This window comes from Zootoca vivipara, chromosome 1 (assembly GCF_963506605.1).
Source record: "Zootoca vivipara chromosome 1, rZooViv1.1, whole genome shotgun sequence".
Lineage (NCBI taxonomy): Eukaryota > Metazoa > Chordata > Lepidosauria > Squamata > Lacertidae > Zootoca > Zootoca vivipara.
Window position 1 is genome coordinate 120310682 of NC_083276.1, and position 18409 is coordinate 120329090.

The 18409-nt window shown below is 45.2% G+C and overlaps 1 protein-coding gene and 1 non-coding gene across 4 annotated transcripts in view; both read left to right on the forward strand.

Annotated features, from left to right (window-relative positions):
* Nucleotides 1-18409, forward strand: part of MYO1B (myosin IB) — a 137824-nt gene that overhangs the window by 48685 nt on the left and 70730 nt on the right. The gene's annotated exons all lie outside the window — the stretch shown is intronic.
* TRNAH-GUG (transfer RNA histidin (anticodon GUG)) lies at nucleotides 10968-11044 on the forward strand. The gene has a single exon. It is a non-coding gene; the product is annotated as a tRNA-His (tRNA).

Here is an 18409-nt window from a genome sequence, read left to right on the forward strand (position 1 = left end):
AGATGCTCGGTGGCCACTGAAAATAGGAGCCCTGTGTTTTGCTCTCTCCCCTACTCTTCCTGGCTTCAGTAACTAGACCTGACTGGGAAGCAGGGAGGGAGGGAGAGGAAGTGGCTGGAGGAGGAGTATTTGCAAATGAATGGATGGACATGGAAAAGTTAAAAGGTTAACCTTACAAGGCAAGGAATACCTGTTTGTTGAAATGGTGGACATGTCGCATGTGATGTTAAGTCAAGGCTCCACGTTCCTCCCCTGGTCCTCCTGCTGTTGCCATGCTACTTCTGGCTAAGCTGTGGTCTGGCTTAGCATTACCTCTGAATCTCCAGGAACCACGTGCTGGGAGCCAAGAACAAATCTTGGTTGAAACTCGTGGTTTATCAGGAATGAGACAAACTATGAGCCCAAGTTTGGAGGTCAAATGCTAAGCCAGACTTAGCCCTGGGAGGCATGCCATCAGCAAGATTGGGGAAGCAAACATAACCTTCAGTTTTCTTATTTGTGCTAAGCCACGGTTTACAGACGGGGATTCCCAACTCACTTTGTTTTGTAATGTTAACTGGGTCAAAGTACATTTCTTCCTTTAGGCAGGGATGTGGGCCCTCTGTCCTTCACCACTCCCTTCTTCCTGTCACAATTTTAGTTGCTCCTTCTATTTATAATAAAAACTTCCCTGTCACCTCGCTTTCGCCCTTGCTCTGTATCAAGACAGTTCCTTGATTAAATGTTCTGATTTCTCTGCAAACCGACACCTTGCGCATTATATGTAATTCCAAATCAAGAATAGGGCTTTGCATATATGTCCCTGCTTTTTCGCCAAGGGGCATGTGGTTCGCCCCCCCTCAATTAATCCCTACAACGACCCTGTGAGGTTGGCCAAGAGGCTGTGACTGGCCTGAGATCACTTGAGCTTCATGACTGAGTGGGGATTTGAACCCTGTATGAAGCTGTAGAGAAATGAGGATGATAAATTCCATGGCAAAAAAAGGTGTCTAGACCTTCCATTGTCACTACTGTAACCTAGGCTTAAGGTGCAATTTGGTAATTAGTTATGTCTCTGAGTTTCTAACTGCTCCCAATTCCCTCAGCTGGGAGTTGGTGGGAGTTGCAGTTGAGGAACAACTCTGTTCTAAGATTTAGGTAAAGGTAAAGGGACCCCTGACCATTAGGTCCAGTCGTGACCGACTCTGCAGTTGCGGTGCTCATCTCGCTTTATTGGCCGAGGGAGCCGGTGTACAGCTTCCAGTTCATGTGGCCAGCATGACTAAGCTGCTTCTGGGGAACCAGAGCAGCACACAGAAACGCTGTTTACCTTCCCGCCGGAGCGGTACCTATTTATCTACTTGCACTTTGACGTGCTTTCAAACTGCTGGGTTGTCAGGAACTGGGACTGAGCAATGGGAGCTCACCCTGTCAAACCGCTGACCTTCTGATTGGCAAGCCCCTAGGCTCTGTGGTTTAACCCACAGCGCCACCCGCGTCCCCATTCTAAGATTTACTTGTACTCAAATTCTCAGTCTGGTCCTTTTTGGAAGGGATGTTGGGATTTGTTCTTTATCCACCACCCCACTCCTTTTGTTGCTTTTGCCTTCTCAGAAAACCATTGAAATTGTTTAGTTCTGTGCGACAGGAGAAGATGCCTGGTACTGTATAGGAATAATCATGGCAATAGCCTGGGCCATCTCTGCATTCTAGGCACCCCCCCCCCCCCCCAGTGTATCAACAGCATCTGCAGATGTATCAGTAGGAAAATCCCCAAGAGATAACAGGAATCTGTGTTTGCCAAGGAGGCCATGAATCTTGTCTACCAAGCAAAGAACTATTACCGGTAAATGTCGAAGCTCTGCGTAGAAGTCTCAAGCGCCGCCTCTGAGACCACCTTAACTACCGCTGCGATTTTGCCAGAGGGCAAAGGAAAAACTTTTGCTGATGTGCTTTGTGTGGTTCTGGCCCACTTCTGCCCGATCTCACTTGAGCAGCGAGGGAAGAATGTGCTGAGGAAGCAGGAAGGCAAATGTCAGGCCAAGAGGTCATGGGATGTTCAGTTCTGTATCACTGGAGAACAAATTAAAGACAGACATCAGGAAAACAAAATCTTAAATCACAGTTCCTTCCAACTTAAGAAAATGAATTGATTCCCTCTTATCTGGTGTTCATGTGCCTCTTATTTGTACATATGCATATCCTCCAACATTTATCTTATGAAAATAGAGACGTCCTATTCAATAATAATAATAATAATAATAATAATAATAATAATAATAATAATAATAATACCCCACCCATCTGACTGGGTTGCCCCAGCCACTCTGGGTGCTTTCCAACATAATAAGAACATTATAAAACATTGAACATTTAAAAGCTTCCCCATACAAGGCTGCCTTCAGGTGTCTTCTAAAGGTTGTAGAGTTACTTATCTCCTTGGCATCTGTTGCGAGGGTGTTCGCTATACAGGGCTGCCTTCAGGTTCTATAGTTACTTATCTCCTTGCCTCAGGGGTCGCATAATAATAATAATAATAATAATAATAATAATAATAATAATAATAATATATTTATACCCCATCTGCTGGGTTCCCCCAGCCACTCTGGGCGGCTTCCAACAAAATATTAAAATACAGAAATCCATCAAATATTAAAAGCTTCCCTAAACAGGGCTGCCTTGAGATGCCTTCTAAAGGTCTGGTAATTGTTTTTCTCTTTGACATCTGATGGGAGGGCGTTCCACAGGGCGGGTGCCACTACCGAGAAGGCCCTCTGCCTGGTTCCCTGTAACTTGGCTTCTCGTAGCGAGGGAACCGCCAGAAGGCCCTCGGCGCTGGACCTCAGTGTCCGGGCAGAACGATGGGGTGGAGACGCTCTTTCAGGTATACTCCATAACTCCATAACTACCCATCAACATTTCTTCGACGAAAAATAGGAACATCCTAAGGATAGCTCAGCTGGTAGAGCACGAGACTCTTCATCTCAGGGTTGTGGGTTCAAGACCCACATTGGGCAAAAGATTCTTGCATTGCAGGGGGTTGGACTAGATCAGTATTTCTCAACCTTTTTTGGGCCAAGGCACACTTGTTCCATGAAAAAAATCACGAGGCACACCACCATTAAAAAAATTAACTCTGTGCCGCCCTATATTGACTATATAATTATGACTGTAAGAAACACTTGCCAATTGCTGTGTTGGTTGCAATCTCCTGTAATAAGGCTTCACAAGCCGCTGATTTCTCTGCCAGCACAATCCTTTGCTCAGCAAGTTTCAGGTTGAGCTCATCCAGCCAGCTTCTTTAAGTTTGTCTAAAACCACCCTCCCGTGGTGGTGGCTGTTGAGAGCTGCGCTCGCTCCACGTCGTGACCCGGCCGGCTTCCTTTCTGGCGGGTCAGTGCTGCTTATTGGTGGCCGCCAGGCACGTGACAATGCAAATCGCCCTTCTCGTCGCCGCACGTCGCGGCACACCAGCCAGCGTCTCGCGGCACACTAGTGTGCCACGGAACAGCGGTTGAGAAACGCTGGACTAGATGACCCTCGTTGCCCCTTCCAACTCTACAATTCTGTGATTACGACATTCTGGGATCAAATCTGAAACTGGGACACCTTCTGCAAATCTGGTACTGTCCCTGGAAAATAGGGACACTCAGAGGGTCTGCATGTGCCTTGAGTGCATGCATAAGAGATATATGTGGCTAGGTAGGGAAAATGGGACTTATGAGGACAGGCAAGGGACTGTCTCTTTTTGTTGACATTTTTAAAGCACCATTAGCTACTAAATTAACCATATTTCTGGGTCCAAATGATGGGTGCCCCCAGCCTGTACTTGGCTTCTCTGTTCTACATTAATGCCAGATATTAGAGGCACTATTTAAATGTGTGTGTATATATAAGCAAAATGAATAGTTGTTTATTGTGCCCCCTCCCCTCAGCATGGCAGTTTTTTTTTGGGGGGGGGGGGAGAAGAGATAAACAACCTAAGTTTCCTGTAGCAGTATAGCCAGCCATGTGGTTTATATATGGCTCCTCTTGCATAATTGTGCTTGAAAGCTTGTTAATTACAGTTGCAGCCTAATTTTAAGTCTTACCAAGAATTGATACTATAAAAGCAATCAGGGTCCCCCCCCCCAGTAAAACAAAAGTGGAAAGTAGACTCGGGCAAGATAGGGTGGTCTCAAAAGCCCCCTATTATGTACACTACGACTGTTAGGCCTTTTTGTGGCAGATATAATTCATGCATCTGAGCTGGTGCCTTGCGGGGGAGGGGGAGAGAAATCATTTACTGTACCATATATTAAAAAATGGGGAAGAAAACTTGGGCGAATGGTTTAATCCCACTTATTTTGAATACATAATTCTCTCTGCGTGGTGTGTATTCACATCAATCCCTGTGGAACTGCGTGGTGGTTTGAAAGTGTCCAGAAGGCATGGAGAATTCTGCTAACTTTTTCTAAAAGGAAGTTGCCTTTTTTTGTTTTTTGTTTAAACAGATTAGTGTGTAGGGGGTTGTGGAATTCACTGTGCAGCAATGCCTTCCCTCGGGCCACTCAGATCTGTGTGAATGTTAACAGTGTGATGATGCAGATACTTTTGCATTCTCCCTGGCTGTGTGGAATTTGCCAGACATGCCCCGCAGCAAACTTTACCCCTAACTCCCTGGATCCCCTGAAAATGGTTGGGGGTTTTTCAGCATGCCCCTTAAACATTTTTTGTCCTCAATAATCAAAGCACATACTTAAACGGTATGGAACTCTTAACAAGCACACATAGCACAGTGCGGCAGAGTGATGCTACCGTAATTAAAAACAAACAAACACCTAGGCAAAAATAAAATATTTGGTCTTGAGCAGGGGTCAGCAATTTTTTTCAGCAGGGGGCCGGTCCACTGTCCCTCAGACCTTGTGGGGGGCCGGACTATATTTTGGAAAAAAATATGAACAAATTCCTATGCCCCACAAATTACCCAGAGATGCATTTTAAATAAAAGGACACATTCTACTCATGTAAAAACACCAGGCAGGCCCCACAAATAACCCAGAGATGTATTTTAAATAAAATGACACATTCTACTCATGTAAAAACATGCTGATTCCCAGACCGTTTGCGGGCCGGATCTAGAAGGTGTTTGGGCCGCATCCGGCCTCCGGGCCTTAGTTTGGGGACCCCTGGTCTTGAGGCTCAGGCTGCTAAAAGGAGGCACACCAAACTGGCGCATTTTAAGGGAAAAGTTAAGACGTCTGCATCCCTGTAGTATAATGAAAAGCATGGGCCCCAGGGCTTTGCAAGCTGCTTCTGGTACGGTAATTTGGCTCGGGTCAAAGCAGCCTCTCCGACTCCAGTATCAGCAAATAAAATAAAACAAATTGAGTACAGAGCCAAGGACACATATTCCTGAGTGTTCTTCGACCTTTTTGTGGACCACCTGAATGGAATTTATGGGCATCCCAGTGGTCTGTATGGCACAGTTTCAGAAACTCCTTTCTTACAAGTCACTTCTGTCTTTTAGAAGGCAGACAAAAATACCGTATTCTGTTTGGGTAAGCCCTTATGGCAGGGGTTCCCAACAAAATTTTCTCGAGGACCCCTCATCGAGCCGCTATTGTGACAAGGACCCCCCTTAATTCCTAATCCTAAAATTAAAAAGTGAGAGCCAAATTAAGAGTCTTTTTATATTTTGTATTTATACGTTTTTTACAGTTACAACAGAGTACTCCATCAGTATACAGTTAGTTTTAATTTTCAGTTCTTAATGAGATGAGTTAAATCTGTCCTTTGAGTCCATTATTTCTGAAATATTAGGTTCCAAACTTGAAACTTTCACTCTGAAATCCGACCGCATGTCGAGCCGATTGCTATATTTGTTTTTCATGAAACACATGGAAGAAAATGCTTGCTCACACCGATATGTGGTTGCAAATGGAAGGATCTTTTTCATTGCCTTATCTCCAAGTTTCTTGTAGTCCTTGCGGCATACAGCAGAACTACTGCCTCTATCTAATTCTAGTTTTGCGCTAGACTCTGCTCATGCAGGAAGTGGCCAAAACAAAAAATATGTTATCATACGAAATATATTTAATATATTTTTTATTCTAATAGGATCTTGAGGACCCCTCTGGCATAGCTCGCGGACCCCTGGGGGTCCCTGGACCACCTGTTGGGAACCACTGCCTTATGGCATCAGATGTGGGACAGGTGGGGCACAGGAAAGGGTTGCTATAGTTTATCCCATAGCTTAACACATCTCCCCCAAATGTCAGTTGTAGTCGTGACTTCACTCATTGGCTAAGAACACTTCAATATGTTAGTAGGCACATTTCTCATGAAAGAATTGGACATAGTGATGCTTGCACATTTTGCCTCTTGAGTTCTTGAAGGACTTGAATTTATTTTCTTTTTTTAATGAACATTGGGAAATGGATACACCTAGTAGCATGGCTAGAATCAAGGTAAAGGTAATGGTACCCTTGACCATTAGGTCCAGTTGCGGACGACTCTGGGGTTGTGGCGCTCATCTTGCTCTATAGGCCGAGGGAGCTGGCGTTTGTCCACAGACAGTTTCCAGGTCATGTGGCCAGCATGACTAAGCCGCTTCTGGCGAGCCAGAGCTGCGCACGGAAACGCTGTTTACCTTCCTGCTGGAGTGGTACCTATTTATCTACTTGCACTTGATGTGCTTTCAAACTGCTAGGTGGGCAGGAGCTGGGACCGAACAACCGGAGCTCACCCCGTCGCGGGGATTCGAACCGCCGACCTTCTGATTGGCAAGCCCGAGGCTCTGTGGTTTAGACCACAGCGCCACCCGCGTCCCTAGAATCAAGATAAATCCTAGTAAATCAGACAACATGGCAACCCTAGTGGATACCTAAATTAATCAGTTGGCACTCCTATCCTAAAACCTCCTCTAAAATACTTTGCGGTGCTCACTTCTTTGTAAAATTCCTAATGTTCTTGTCCTCGTATGTCAGGATTATGAATCAGAAATAGTTAAAATACTTTCACCAGAACACTGTTTAGATTCCCTGTTGCCAGCAACATCTCTTATTGCTCAATGTTCATAGTGAACTGTCAGTCTTGCTTTGGTGACCAAGATTTTGTAATGTTCATAAAGTGAGCATCTGGAGAGAGAACTGCTAACAGTATTTAACCATACAGTCATACCTCGGTTTAAGTATTTTCAGTTTAAGTTCTCCGGAAGTCCGTAACCAGTTACACTCATACCGTACTTTCAATGGGAAAGTTCACTTCAGGTTAAGTACGGACTTCCAGAACCAATTACACTCATACTTTGGGTTAAGTATGCTTCAGGTTGTGTAGTCCACGGACCTGTCTGGAACGGATTAATCCACTTTCCATTACTTTCAATGGGAAGGTTCGCTTCAGGTTAAGTACGCTTCAGTTTAAGTACTCCACGGACCGTCTGGAACGGATTAATCCACTTTCCATTACTTTCAATGGGAAAGTATGCTTCAGGTTAAGTACAGACTTCTGGAACCAATTGTGTTTGTAAACCGAGGTACCACTATATTGTATATGTGTATTTTCTTAATAAAACTTCTTTGTGTCTGGAGTATTTAATGGCCTGTAATATTTTTTTTTTTAGGAGATGGCATGCGCTTCTGCTCTCGATTCACGCATCAATATATTTTTAATTAATTGGTTCTGTAGGATTAGAAATGCATTGAGAGCTACATTTTGTTTATGTAATGGGCAGTGGTTTTGCAAATTGGTTTTGCCAGATTCCGACCGTAGCTTAATGATGTTGGGGCCTTTTCTCAGTGAGGAAAAGTAAAGCTGAGAAAACAATGCGCTTGTAAATGTAAACACATCTGCACTCTTTGAGCATTGACACAAGGACACTTCCATTGTAGACTACTGTGCGGCCTTGCAAGTACATTTAAAAAAAGCAAAGAAACACATACAGTCATTAAAAGATACTAGGCTGCTCATGCTAGGATTGACAACCAAAATTGAGCCCAGTGCTTGGAGCCCTCAGGAAAAATGGATGAAGTTAGTAGTCTTTAATGCAGTGGGAGTCCGTTCACCTAAGGTGCACAATTTAAAAGCTAGCGGGGAGGACTCTCCCATCTTGCTCCTTTATTTCTGGCTACTGGCTTGGAAGCAAATTCTATTTCTATTTCTAGTTGGTTGGCAACCCTTGTTGGTCATCACCAATGCCCTGAAAACCAAGACTTCCCCACTTAGCTGCTTAGATGAGATCCTAACTCGCCACATGTAACTAGGGTGGTCTTAATTTTAGACAAGGAACTCCTCCCATTGTCTTAAAAAGTGAAATGTGAGCTGATCCTAAATTTGGCAAGGGAGGGAAGCCTTTAGTGAACTTGTGGGATGCAGATATCTAAGATAGGAATGACATTCTGACCAGGTGCGGCGGTGATGGGGGGCATAATTCCGCCCCCCTCCCCAAGTAAACCTGGACCTAGCAGTTTCCGGCAGGTCAGTTTATGGAAGGATTTCAGAAAACTGTAAAGCATCAAACCCGTCACCCAAATCCAAAAGGGATAAGGGAGTCAGAAGTCAACATTGCTTAGTTTAAGTTGTTAATCTAAATAAGCAGCGTGAAGATGTGCCCTGTGTAAACCAAAGAGATGTAAACTAAAGTATTTGGCATGAGTGCTGATGGTTCTCTCTTATATTCCCTTTGTTCCTAGTAGATATGACCATTCGTTGTAGAGGCCCCCAGTTGCAATTAACAGCAGCTGCCTGTCCCTTTCATTGAAAATGTGTCATTTATGTTTAAGGCTTTATTTTTTCCCCTCCCTGCTTCAATTTACAGCATACAAATGGCATCCATCTGCTGCCCTTAAGTGCCTTTGGCCATTATTTAAAGCAACAATCAGGGGCAGCAAGAAATCCTTAGAAACAGCCCTTTTGCTGAAAAGCTGATAGCTTGAACCTCACCCCCTAAGCAAATCCTTAATAAATAGGCTGGCCTATCTTGCTTGAATTTTGGATTTTTAATTTAACTTCTCTTTGCTCTGGGAAGCTTTTGATTTATAAAAGGGAACAAAAGTTTCTAGCTATTAAGATAGACATAATTTTATTAAACGCGTACAAGATGGAACCAACAAATTTTGATAACTTAAAATAGACTGAATCGGATGGTAACTTTGGCTTCGAGCACTGGCTCCTGATTAGCTAAGTACTGCAGACCCCCTGTTTTTCCAGAAGCCAAACCATGGACCCCCTGCTTTTGAAAATGTTGATATCTCTGTGGCAGTTTTTTCTTATGTGACTAGTACTACCGTGGCTCCAACATGTCCCAGCTCAAACTGGGGGTGCATGTCTTCCGGGACAAGCTCTAATGCGAGTCATATGACCCACACAAGAGCACAGCCCCCCCCCCCAACAGATGACCTAGACAGTTGGTGGGTATGTGCCATAGACCCCTCTGAGCAGGGGCGTAGCAATGGGGGTGGGTGGGCGATGGGGGCGGTTCGCCCTGGGTTCCACTCTGGGGGGGCTACCACTTGGCGCCCCCACCCCCATGACTCCCAAGCCGAGCCTCCAGACTCCCGGTAAAAAGCGCAGAGCGGACAAATTTATTGTCCCTTTTCTGCTTTAAAAATACATTGATCAGGTTAGTAAGTTTTACTTAATGTACTAAAAGTGTGACTTTAAAGGTTTGTGTAAGTTTGTGAAGTCTTATTCTCAGTATCGTGGACCATGCCCTTTCCCTCTTCTCGTACATTTTTTTAAAAATAATATATCTTTATTATTTAAAAATTATAAAACAAACATATTACATACAAACACATATTATACTTACAAACGTAAATTATACATTCCAATAACAAATAACAAACAACAAACTATAAACATAAAACCAATTATTCTATCACTTTCAAACTTGTTAAGTTGTGGGTAAGCATAGCAGACGACACAGCAACCTCTCCAAAGCAGCTCTTTATTTGGAAGCTGGAACAGAACTGAACTGCATTGCCGAGCTGGCCTGCTTTTATAGAGGCTGGCTCAAACAATGTATCAAACATAATTCAAAGTTCCCTCCTAAAGTTCCCTCCTAAAACAACTGTCGAGGACCTGAGGGAAAACTATATACACTAATACATAACAAAATATATGATCTGTTATCTACATTTTAAAATGACTTCCAATTAGACTTGCTGTATTTCTCTTCTCGTACATTTACGTACTCTCCCCCCCCTCCCCGCCACCTTTATAAAAACCACACGCCATGAAATCTACTCTATCACATTTTTTAAAAGAAAGAAAGATAAAATGCTGAAAAGAGTGAAACGAACGTTTCAGGCAATTGAGCATGTGGTTCAAAACGTAAAAGTGGCGTACAGTACTTAAAACTGCATATGCGCAAATGAGAAAAATATGCACAGCCGTTTATGAGTCTTATTAGTGGGATAGGATGAAAGGGAAAATGAGTTGCAATGGCTGGTTTTCCTTCTCCCCCCCTCCCCTTCCCCCTTGGAGCATTAAGAAAGAGTTGGTGCTTGCAAGGCAAATGGAAGCAGTGTGCCTTAATGTGGGGTTTGAAAAGAGCTACGAGTCAATTAGACTCGGAGGCATTGAGGATATTCCAGATGGTGGGGACATTGTAGGAGAAGGAGATGCCACCTGCTGTGAGTAAGCAGCAGGGACAGACTGCGCTGTTGTTTGCTTACAGTGGTGGCGGTGGGGGGGGGGAAGTGTTTCTGGGGGGGCAAGAAGGGTTGTGTTTGGAGTGTTTTGTTCTGGCCCCGGAAAACTGAGCAGGTATCGTCTCGCTGAAACGAGGGATTTCAGGACAAAAAGGGGAAAGTTCAAAAGGAAGCATGTCCCGCTCTCACGAGCATCTCATCATAGCACTAGCTCTTCTCTTGTCCGAAAAAGTTACGCCTCTTTCTTTCTTGTTGCGTGATAGTATTCATGAATGGCCCCCAGTGTCTTGTCCTTGGGGCCCACGTTAAAAGATTTGGATTGGTTTTGCTTGGACTAAAAACTAAGAGATCACCGCCTGCCTTGTGGCACAATGGGTCAGTGTGTCTGGCTGTGAACCAGAAGGTTGGTGGTTCAAGCCCACCCAGGGACTGTGGGCAGGATTCCTGCATTGCCGGGGTGGTGGTGATGGACTAGATGATCCTTGGGACCCCTTCCAACTCCACAATTCTATGATTCTATACCAGGCATCCCCAAACTTTGGCCCTCCAGATGTTTTGGACTACAATTCCCATCATCCCTGACCACTGGTCCTGTTAGCTAGGGATCATGGGAGTTGTAGGTCAAAACATCTGGAGGGCCGCAGTTTGGGGATGCCTGTTCTATACCCTGTGTTTCTGTAATAGAAGGTGACTTGAGAGCATCTTCTGCAGCCTGGCCATAAGTCTATGGAGAACAGGGGGGCCTGTTTCACAGAGGCTGGATGCCCCAAAATCCAAGCCTGAGCAATTCTTAGCACTGTGAGATTCTGTTTTAAAACTTTGATCTGTTTTTAGTCCTTAACGGGTATGAACATTAAGAATACTGCATGTTATCATGGGTAGAGTTTATTTGCTCCTGAGGCTTTTGAGTAGGGCAGGATTAGAAAGTGGATTAAAGACTCAATTTGAAGATGATTCTTTGCTGAAACAGTTGCGTTTTTGAGAAGGTGGGCCATGATTATGCAGGAAAGGTCAGTGGGGAGACAGGTATATTTCATAGCATTAGAAAATCTCTGTCTTTGCCAACCCAGTGCCCTCCAGTTGTTTCAGACTATGGCCATTGCATGTGTTTTATTCTAGTACAGTGGTACCTCTACTTACGAATTTAATGCGTTCTGAACGCACATTCGTAAGTCGAAAAAATGTGTAAGTCGAATCCCATAGGAATGCATCGGGAGAAAAAAATCGTAAGTCGAAGCAACCCTATCTAAAAATTCGTAAGTAGAAAAAATCCTATCTAAACCACATCCAAGATGGCGGACGGAGCTCCATTCGTAAGTAGAAACATTCGTAAGTAGAGGTACCACTGTACTGTCCATTTAATGCAAAAAATCCAGGACAAATATTTAAACCCCATACTGAAATTAAATTGTTCTGACTCCTACAGGGATTCCTTCTTGTTGATTAGGTGTAGGCATGATATCATGGAGAATGTATCGAAATTTCTGAGTGACGCCGTGAAACTATGTGGTTATAAGACTTGAGAGGCACTTTTAAACTTGTAGTTCTATCTTAAAGTATTTCCTTTTTTGAAAAGATGCCAGTTTTGTACTTTGACACATATATTTTTGTATACTCTCTATGCCATGGGTGTCAAACACAAGGCCCGGGGGCCAAATCCGGCCCGCCAGACCTCGTCATGTGGCCCGCCGAGCGCCCCAGCCAGCGGGACCCAGCAGCGGGACCTTGCTGCTGAAGCGCCGCGCCAACAAACAGCTGCGGCCTGGGGGGGGGGGTAGAAAGGCGGGCGGAGCAGCGCTGCGTGGAGCGCCCCGAGCCACAGCAGGAGAAGGAGGAGGCAGCTTGCCGGGTCAGCGCCCAGCAGCGCCGCACGGAGAGTCCCGAGCCTCTGCGACGCAGCAGTGCTCTGTAGCACTTTGAATCCTCCTCCTCCTGCCACGGCTCGGCGCCTGGAAACGGCTGCTGCTGCTGCTGCAGCAGCACAGACAAAGCACCCAGCAGCGCTGTGTGGAGGAGGAGGAGGATTCAAAGTGCTACAGAGCACTGCTGCGTTGCAGAGGCTCGGGACTCTCCGTATGGCGCTGCTGGGCACCGACCCGGCAAGCCGCCTCCTCCTCCTCCTCCTCTTGCCTCACCTCCTCCTCCTCCTGCCGCGGCTCAGCCTCATGAATGTGAGCTCAGCAGCGGCTCAGCCTCATGAACGTGCAACTCTGAGGCTTTACGCACGTCTCCTAAAACGGACACCCGCTGCCTCACGCTGCACGGGAAATGCTTTTTGCCCCTGGGTCCCTTCGCGCTCTTTTCTGGCGCTGAATCAAGGCGACGACCCCCCCCCCTTCCCTTTCTTCAAATCAAATATGTTTATTCGGCTGTACGCCCATCATAAAACACAACACAACAAAACAAAACAAATAAAAACCACAGACTCATACAAACCCTTTCTTCCTTCCTCTCTCTCGTTCTTATTCTTTCTTTCCCTCTTCTTCCTTCCTTCTTTATCTCTGTCTTCTCTCCCTCTTTCTTTTTCTTTCCTTCTTTATTCCCTTCCTTCTTTCCTACTCTTCTTTCTCTCACCTCTTTCCTTCCTCTCTCCCTCCTGCTCCCTCTTTTCTTTCTTTCTTTCTTCCTTCCTTTCTTCCTTCCGTCCTTCCCATCTTTCTTCCTCTCCTCAGAAACATAGGATGCTGCTTTATACTTCTGGCCCTTAAACCCTGGAACCAGGAGAGCAGCTCCAGTGAGTCAACCTCAGCCAGTCCCTTTGGTGAAGGGTGGTGGCTCACTGGCAGAACATCTGTCCTGCATGCAGAAGGACCCCAGCATCTCCAGGTACCAGTAGCTCTGCAAAGCTCCTGCATGAAACCCTAGTGAGCCTCCACCACCCAGTGCAGTTACCAAAAATCATTTTTCAATAAATTGTACAATAATTGTACATTTGAATATCTACTTGCCATTATTCTGACTATGTTTCTGCTTTCAGAGCTAGTTATTACTTACATTATTACAAAAAAACAGTAATAATTGAATGCAGTGACAATAATTTATGATAATAAAGAGTGGACACATAGTCCTACAGATACAACTGGCACTTTGAGGGTGACCAAACTGCTGATGCGGCCCCCGATGAATTTGAGTTTGACACCCCTGCTCTATGCCAATAAAGGTAATTGATTTACTCCCATCAGCCTCGATGAGCAGAGCAGTGCTGGTTTGGGAGTTGCTGTTCAAAGCACCCAGGTTGGCGAAGGCTGATTTCTATAGAATTACGAATTCTCTTAAATTTACCCTGGTGCCTTATTGGTTCTAAGAATGGCGGTGGTGTAGAAGAGGTGGCAAAGAAGAACTGGGAGGCGGGGGAGTAATAAAATACAATTTTTGCAAGGAAAAGGAAGCGCTCAATATGGACTAACCTAAATAGGCACCCCACATCATCCTGAAGAGCATTTGGTGGGGGCAGGGTTCCCCCCCCTCCCTTCATGTGGTAGGAGACTAGTATGGTTTCTTTTTACGTGAATACTTTACAACAAGCCCTTATTTCATTTTTTTAAGGGCAGTGAATAGCCCTGCTGACATCCTGGCAAAATAATTGGAAACACATGCTCGAAACTCTTAAAATGAGAAGAACGTGAAAGATTTATTTGGTTCAGTAATTACACGATTGCTCAGAAGACTGGATTGGTAATTGAGGTTTGCAGCTATGGATGTTAACAGTATGAAGGGCTAGGCACTGATACAGGTCAGGACTTCATGGCTGCCGCGAGAGTTGTGGGGCTGCCCCCAACGCATCATCAACCCTACACATGTAAGCAGGAGAACGATAAGTTAAGAACACTTTCATTGGGACTTCTTATAACTTCTGGTGAAGCAGTGTAGTGTTGTGTAGTGATTTAAGTGTTTGACTATACAGACAAGGGTTCAAATCCCCACTCAGCCATGAAGCTCACTGGGTGACCTTGGGCCAATCACTACCTCTCAGCCTAACCTACCTCACAGGGTTGTCGTGGGGAATAAATGAGGGGCGGGGGGAGAACCATGCAGACCACCTTGATCTCCTTGAAGGAAATATGGGATATAAATGCACCGTATTTTTCGGACCATAACACACACCTAGTTTTTGGAGGAGGAAAACCAGGAATTTCCCCCCCCCCGGGTTTTCCTCCTCTAAAAGTCTGGGAGGGGGGGCGCTGGAGGGGGAGCAAAGGAGGCAGCGGGGGTTGGAGGGGGAGAATGAGCAGCATCCCTCCGCTGCCCCCCGCTTCTCGCTGAACGTGGCTGAGGCGGGGGGAGGGTGATATTGTATGTGAGGTAGGGCTTACCTCCCCCCCCCCCAATATTTTATTCAAGTTGGAAGAAGGAGGGAAGGAAGGAAGGGGTGAGAGAGAAAGAGAGACAAGGAAGGAAGGGGTGAAAAAGAAAGAGAGAGAGAGAGACGAAGAGAGAGGGAAGGAGGGAGGGAAGAAATGAGGGAAGGAAAGGGAGAGAGAGGGAGAGAGGGAGGGAGGGAAGAAAGAAAGAAAGAAAGAAAGAGAATCTTAAAAAGCAGAGACATCACCTTCCGACAAAGGTCCGTATAGTTAAAGCTATGATTTTCCCAGTAGTGATGTATGGAACTGAGAGCTGGACCATAAAGAAGGCTGATCGCCAAAGGATCGATGCTTTTGAATTATGGTGCTGGAGGAGACTCTTGAGAGTCCCATGGACTGCAAGAAGATCAAATCTATCCATTCTTAAGGAAATCAGCACTGAGTGCTCACTGGAAGGACAGATCGTGAAGCTGGAAGGACAGATCATGAGCTTTGGCCACCTCATGAGAAGAGAAGACTCCCTGGAAAAGACCTTGATGTTGGGAAAGATGGAGGGCGTAAGGAGAAGGGGATGACAGAGGACGAGATGGTTGGACAGTGTTCTCGAAGCTACGAACATGAGTCTGACCAAACTATGGGAGGCAGTGGAAGACAGGAGTGCCTGGCATGCTCTGGTCCATGGAGTCACGAAGAGTCGGACATGACTAAACGACTAAACAACAAGTGCAATTGAAACGATGATCACCAAACCCTGCTCACTCTGCTCAAATCTCTAAACTGGAGAGGAAAACTGAGACTTGTTTTGATATTGTGCTTCAGAGGTGTTGCCTTAGGGAATCTTTAATTTCACCTTATTGCAGCCCTCGCTTATCACTCTCAGTTGTGTAACTTGGTTTGTTGATGCGCACTCAGTCCTCTGTGTCCTCTCCCACTGCTGAGATCCTCTTTGACTTCTTGGTTTTCCAGGGACTTGGGAGTCACAAAGCAGCTATGAGAATGAGGTAGAAAACCCAAAAGTGAATCTGACTGGAGATAAGGGCTTGTTTTTCGAGCCACCTCTGTGGGTGCCGATGGGAGCAAGGGAGCTATCTGTCCATTATATTCCTTTGCAAATAGTTCATACTGAGTTGATGAAAGTAGAATTGATAGTCTTGAGAGTCCTGGGTAGAATATACAACCCCCCCCCCCATGAATATGCTTTTTTTAAAAAAAAAACGTTTTGAAAAATATTGAATTTTGCATAACTCACTGCCTCCATTTAGTGTCACATTTGTATACAGTCATACCTCAGGTTACATTTGCTGCAGGTTACATACTTTCGGGTTGCGTAATCCACAAACCTGGAAGTATTTTCGCCGTGCGTGTGGTCTGCGCATGCGCAGAAGCATTCTGCGCAGTTCGTGCATGCACAGAAGCGTGCTATCACGCTTTCACGCATGCACGAAAGCATTGTTCGGGTTACGTACTTTTCGGGTTATGAACGGCACCTTGGAACGAATCAGGTACATAACCCAAGGTACCACTGTATTGCACTTTACAACACATCTAAAATGTTTCATTTTCAGCTGTATAGCTAAGTCCTCGATTTTGCTCAAACAAGGACAGACGAGGACAAGATCTTCAGAGCCCAGGGCATAATGGCAGAATAATTGCTGGGGTTTGCGTGTTCTGTAAATATTTCTATCCTGCAGGAGCCTTCAGGAGTGGCGTTTAAGGGGTCTAATGGGCTGCAACACAAAGGGGATTGGAAAAACCCTATAGCATGTGTGTGCAGCAATTTGGTTCCTAGCTAGTGTATTTAGAAAGAATTGGCAACTTTAAAGGAAACAAAGGTTCTAGCTTATAAAATAAACATATTAGAACAAAATCCAGAAACTTTCTTTCTTTCTCTTTCTCCCTTTTACTTTTTTCTAGTTACAGGTGTTGGTCTGACGTAGTCGAAACAAAAAAACAAAAAAAACTCTTCCAGTTGCGCCTTAGAGACCAACTAAAATTGTCATTGGTGTGAGCTTTCGTGTACATGCACACATATTCAGATACCATGCACCTGAAAAAGTGTGCATGCACACGAAAGCTCATACCAATGACAAACTTAGTTGGTCTCTAAGGTGCTCCTGGAAGGAATTTTTTTTATTTTGTTTCGACTTTTTTCTGGGTCGCTCTCCAGAGTCCTTTTCTACGCATAAGATGCTAACTTCTAATTTGACACTCAGAACTATAAGGCAGGGGTCGGCAAGGTTTACCTCGCCTGGGCCGGTTCACTCCAGCAGAGATCCCTCCATGGGCCGGATCGTGTGCGTGTGTGAGTGCGTGCACCCATGAATTTGGGTGGATTTCTGGCACCGCGGAAGCGAGCCCCTGCGTCGCACTGTGCCAGTTTAGCACACCGCGCGGGGACTCACCAAGCGGGCGGCTTGGTTCGGGGGCGGCTCATGGGCTGGTTAAACGACCCCCGTGGGCTGCTTGTGGCCCATGGGCCTTAGGTTGCCGACCCCTGCTCTAAGGCTTCTTGTGCAGACTACCAGCAAGAATGCATTTTATTCTGCAAGCAAGGTAGCTTTTAAATGCACCTGCTCTCAGCTTGTGCTTGGCACTCGTTTGGATTGCCTAAGGTGACCTGGGGACAAGGTTTGGTGGCAGCTGGTGTTGATGTTATGCCTGTTAGTGGTGGCAGACTAGATGAGTTTTCTCACCCTACAACTCTGATCCTCTTTTGCAGAGTTGGTTAGGAGTCTACGTACTCCCACAGGTTTACCTGTTAAAAACAGCTGTCTAGAGTTTTAGCCTTTCTGCAGTCAAATTTTTGCCACATCTCTCCTCTTCCACCGTTTGAGCAGTACCTTTTCTTAGACGCACTCTCACATTACCTTGCAAGGTTTTTACTGCTGCCAGGTAGAGCAGACTGCAAGTTTCAGCATGCAGATGAAGCTACACATTTCTTGTATCTTTGATATGGTTAACATAATCATGGAGGTAATGGAAGAATTAGGCCTTTATCCACTGAATTATAACTCCAGAGAGCTTGATGAAAATGCTTGGTGCAATTTTTTGTGGCTGAAAACAACACCACAGTGATAAATTGTCACACAATAAATTGTAAAAATTACTCTTGTCTCTCCCAAGGGACGTGAGGTGCATATAAAATTGATTTCAAATAACTTAGTTTATGGCTTACAGCGTGTCCTATGCATTTCAGTGGGATAAAGAGATTAAAATATTGTTACCTGACAATAGCGAAATGTACAAAATATTAAGCAGACTCTTCCCAAATGAATGCTTAAAATGTGGAGCGAAGTGGCATAAAGGCTCTCCATAGGTTGGACAGATTGTGTTGCAGTAGTATTTGAAATTAGCCAGGTACCAGGTGCATTTTGCCCCTGGCTATCGACGTGGTTGGCGCTGTGGGTTAAACCACAGAGCCTAGGGCTTTCCGGTCAGAAGGTCAGTGGTTCAAATCCCCGTGATGGGGTGAGCTCCCGTTGTTCGGTCCCTGCT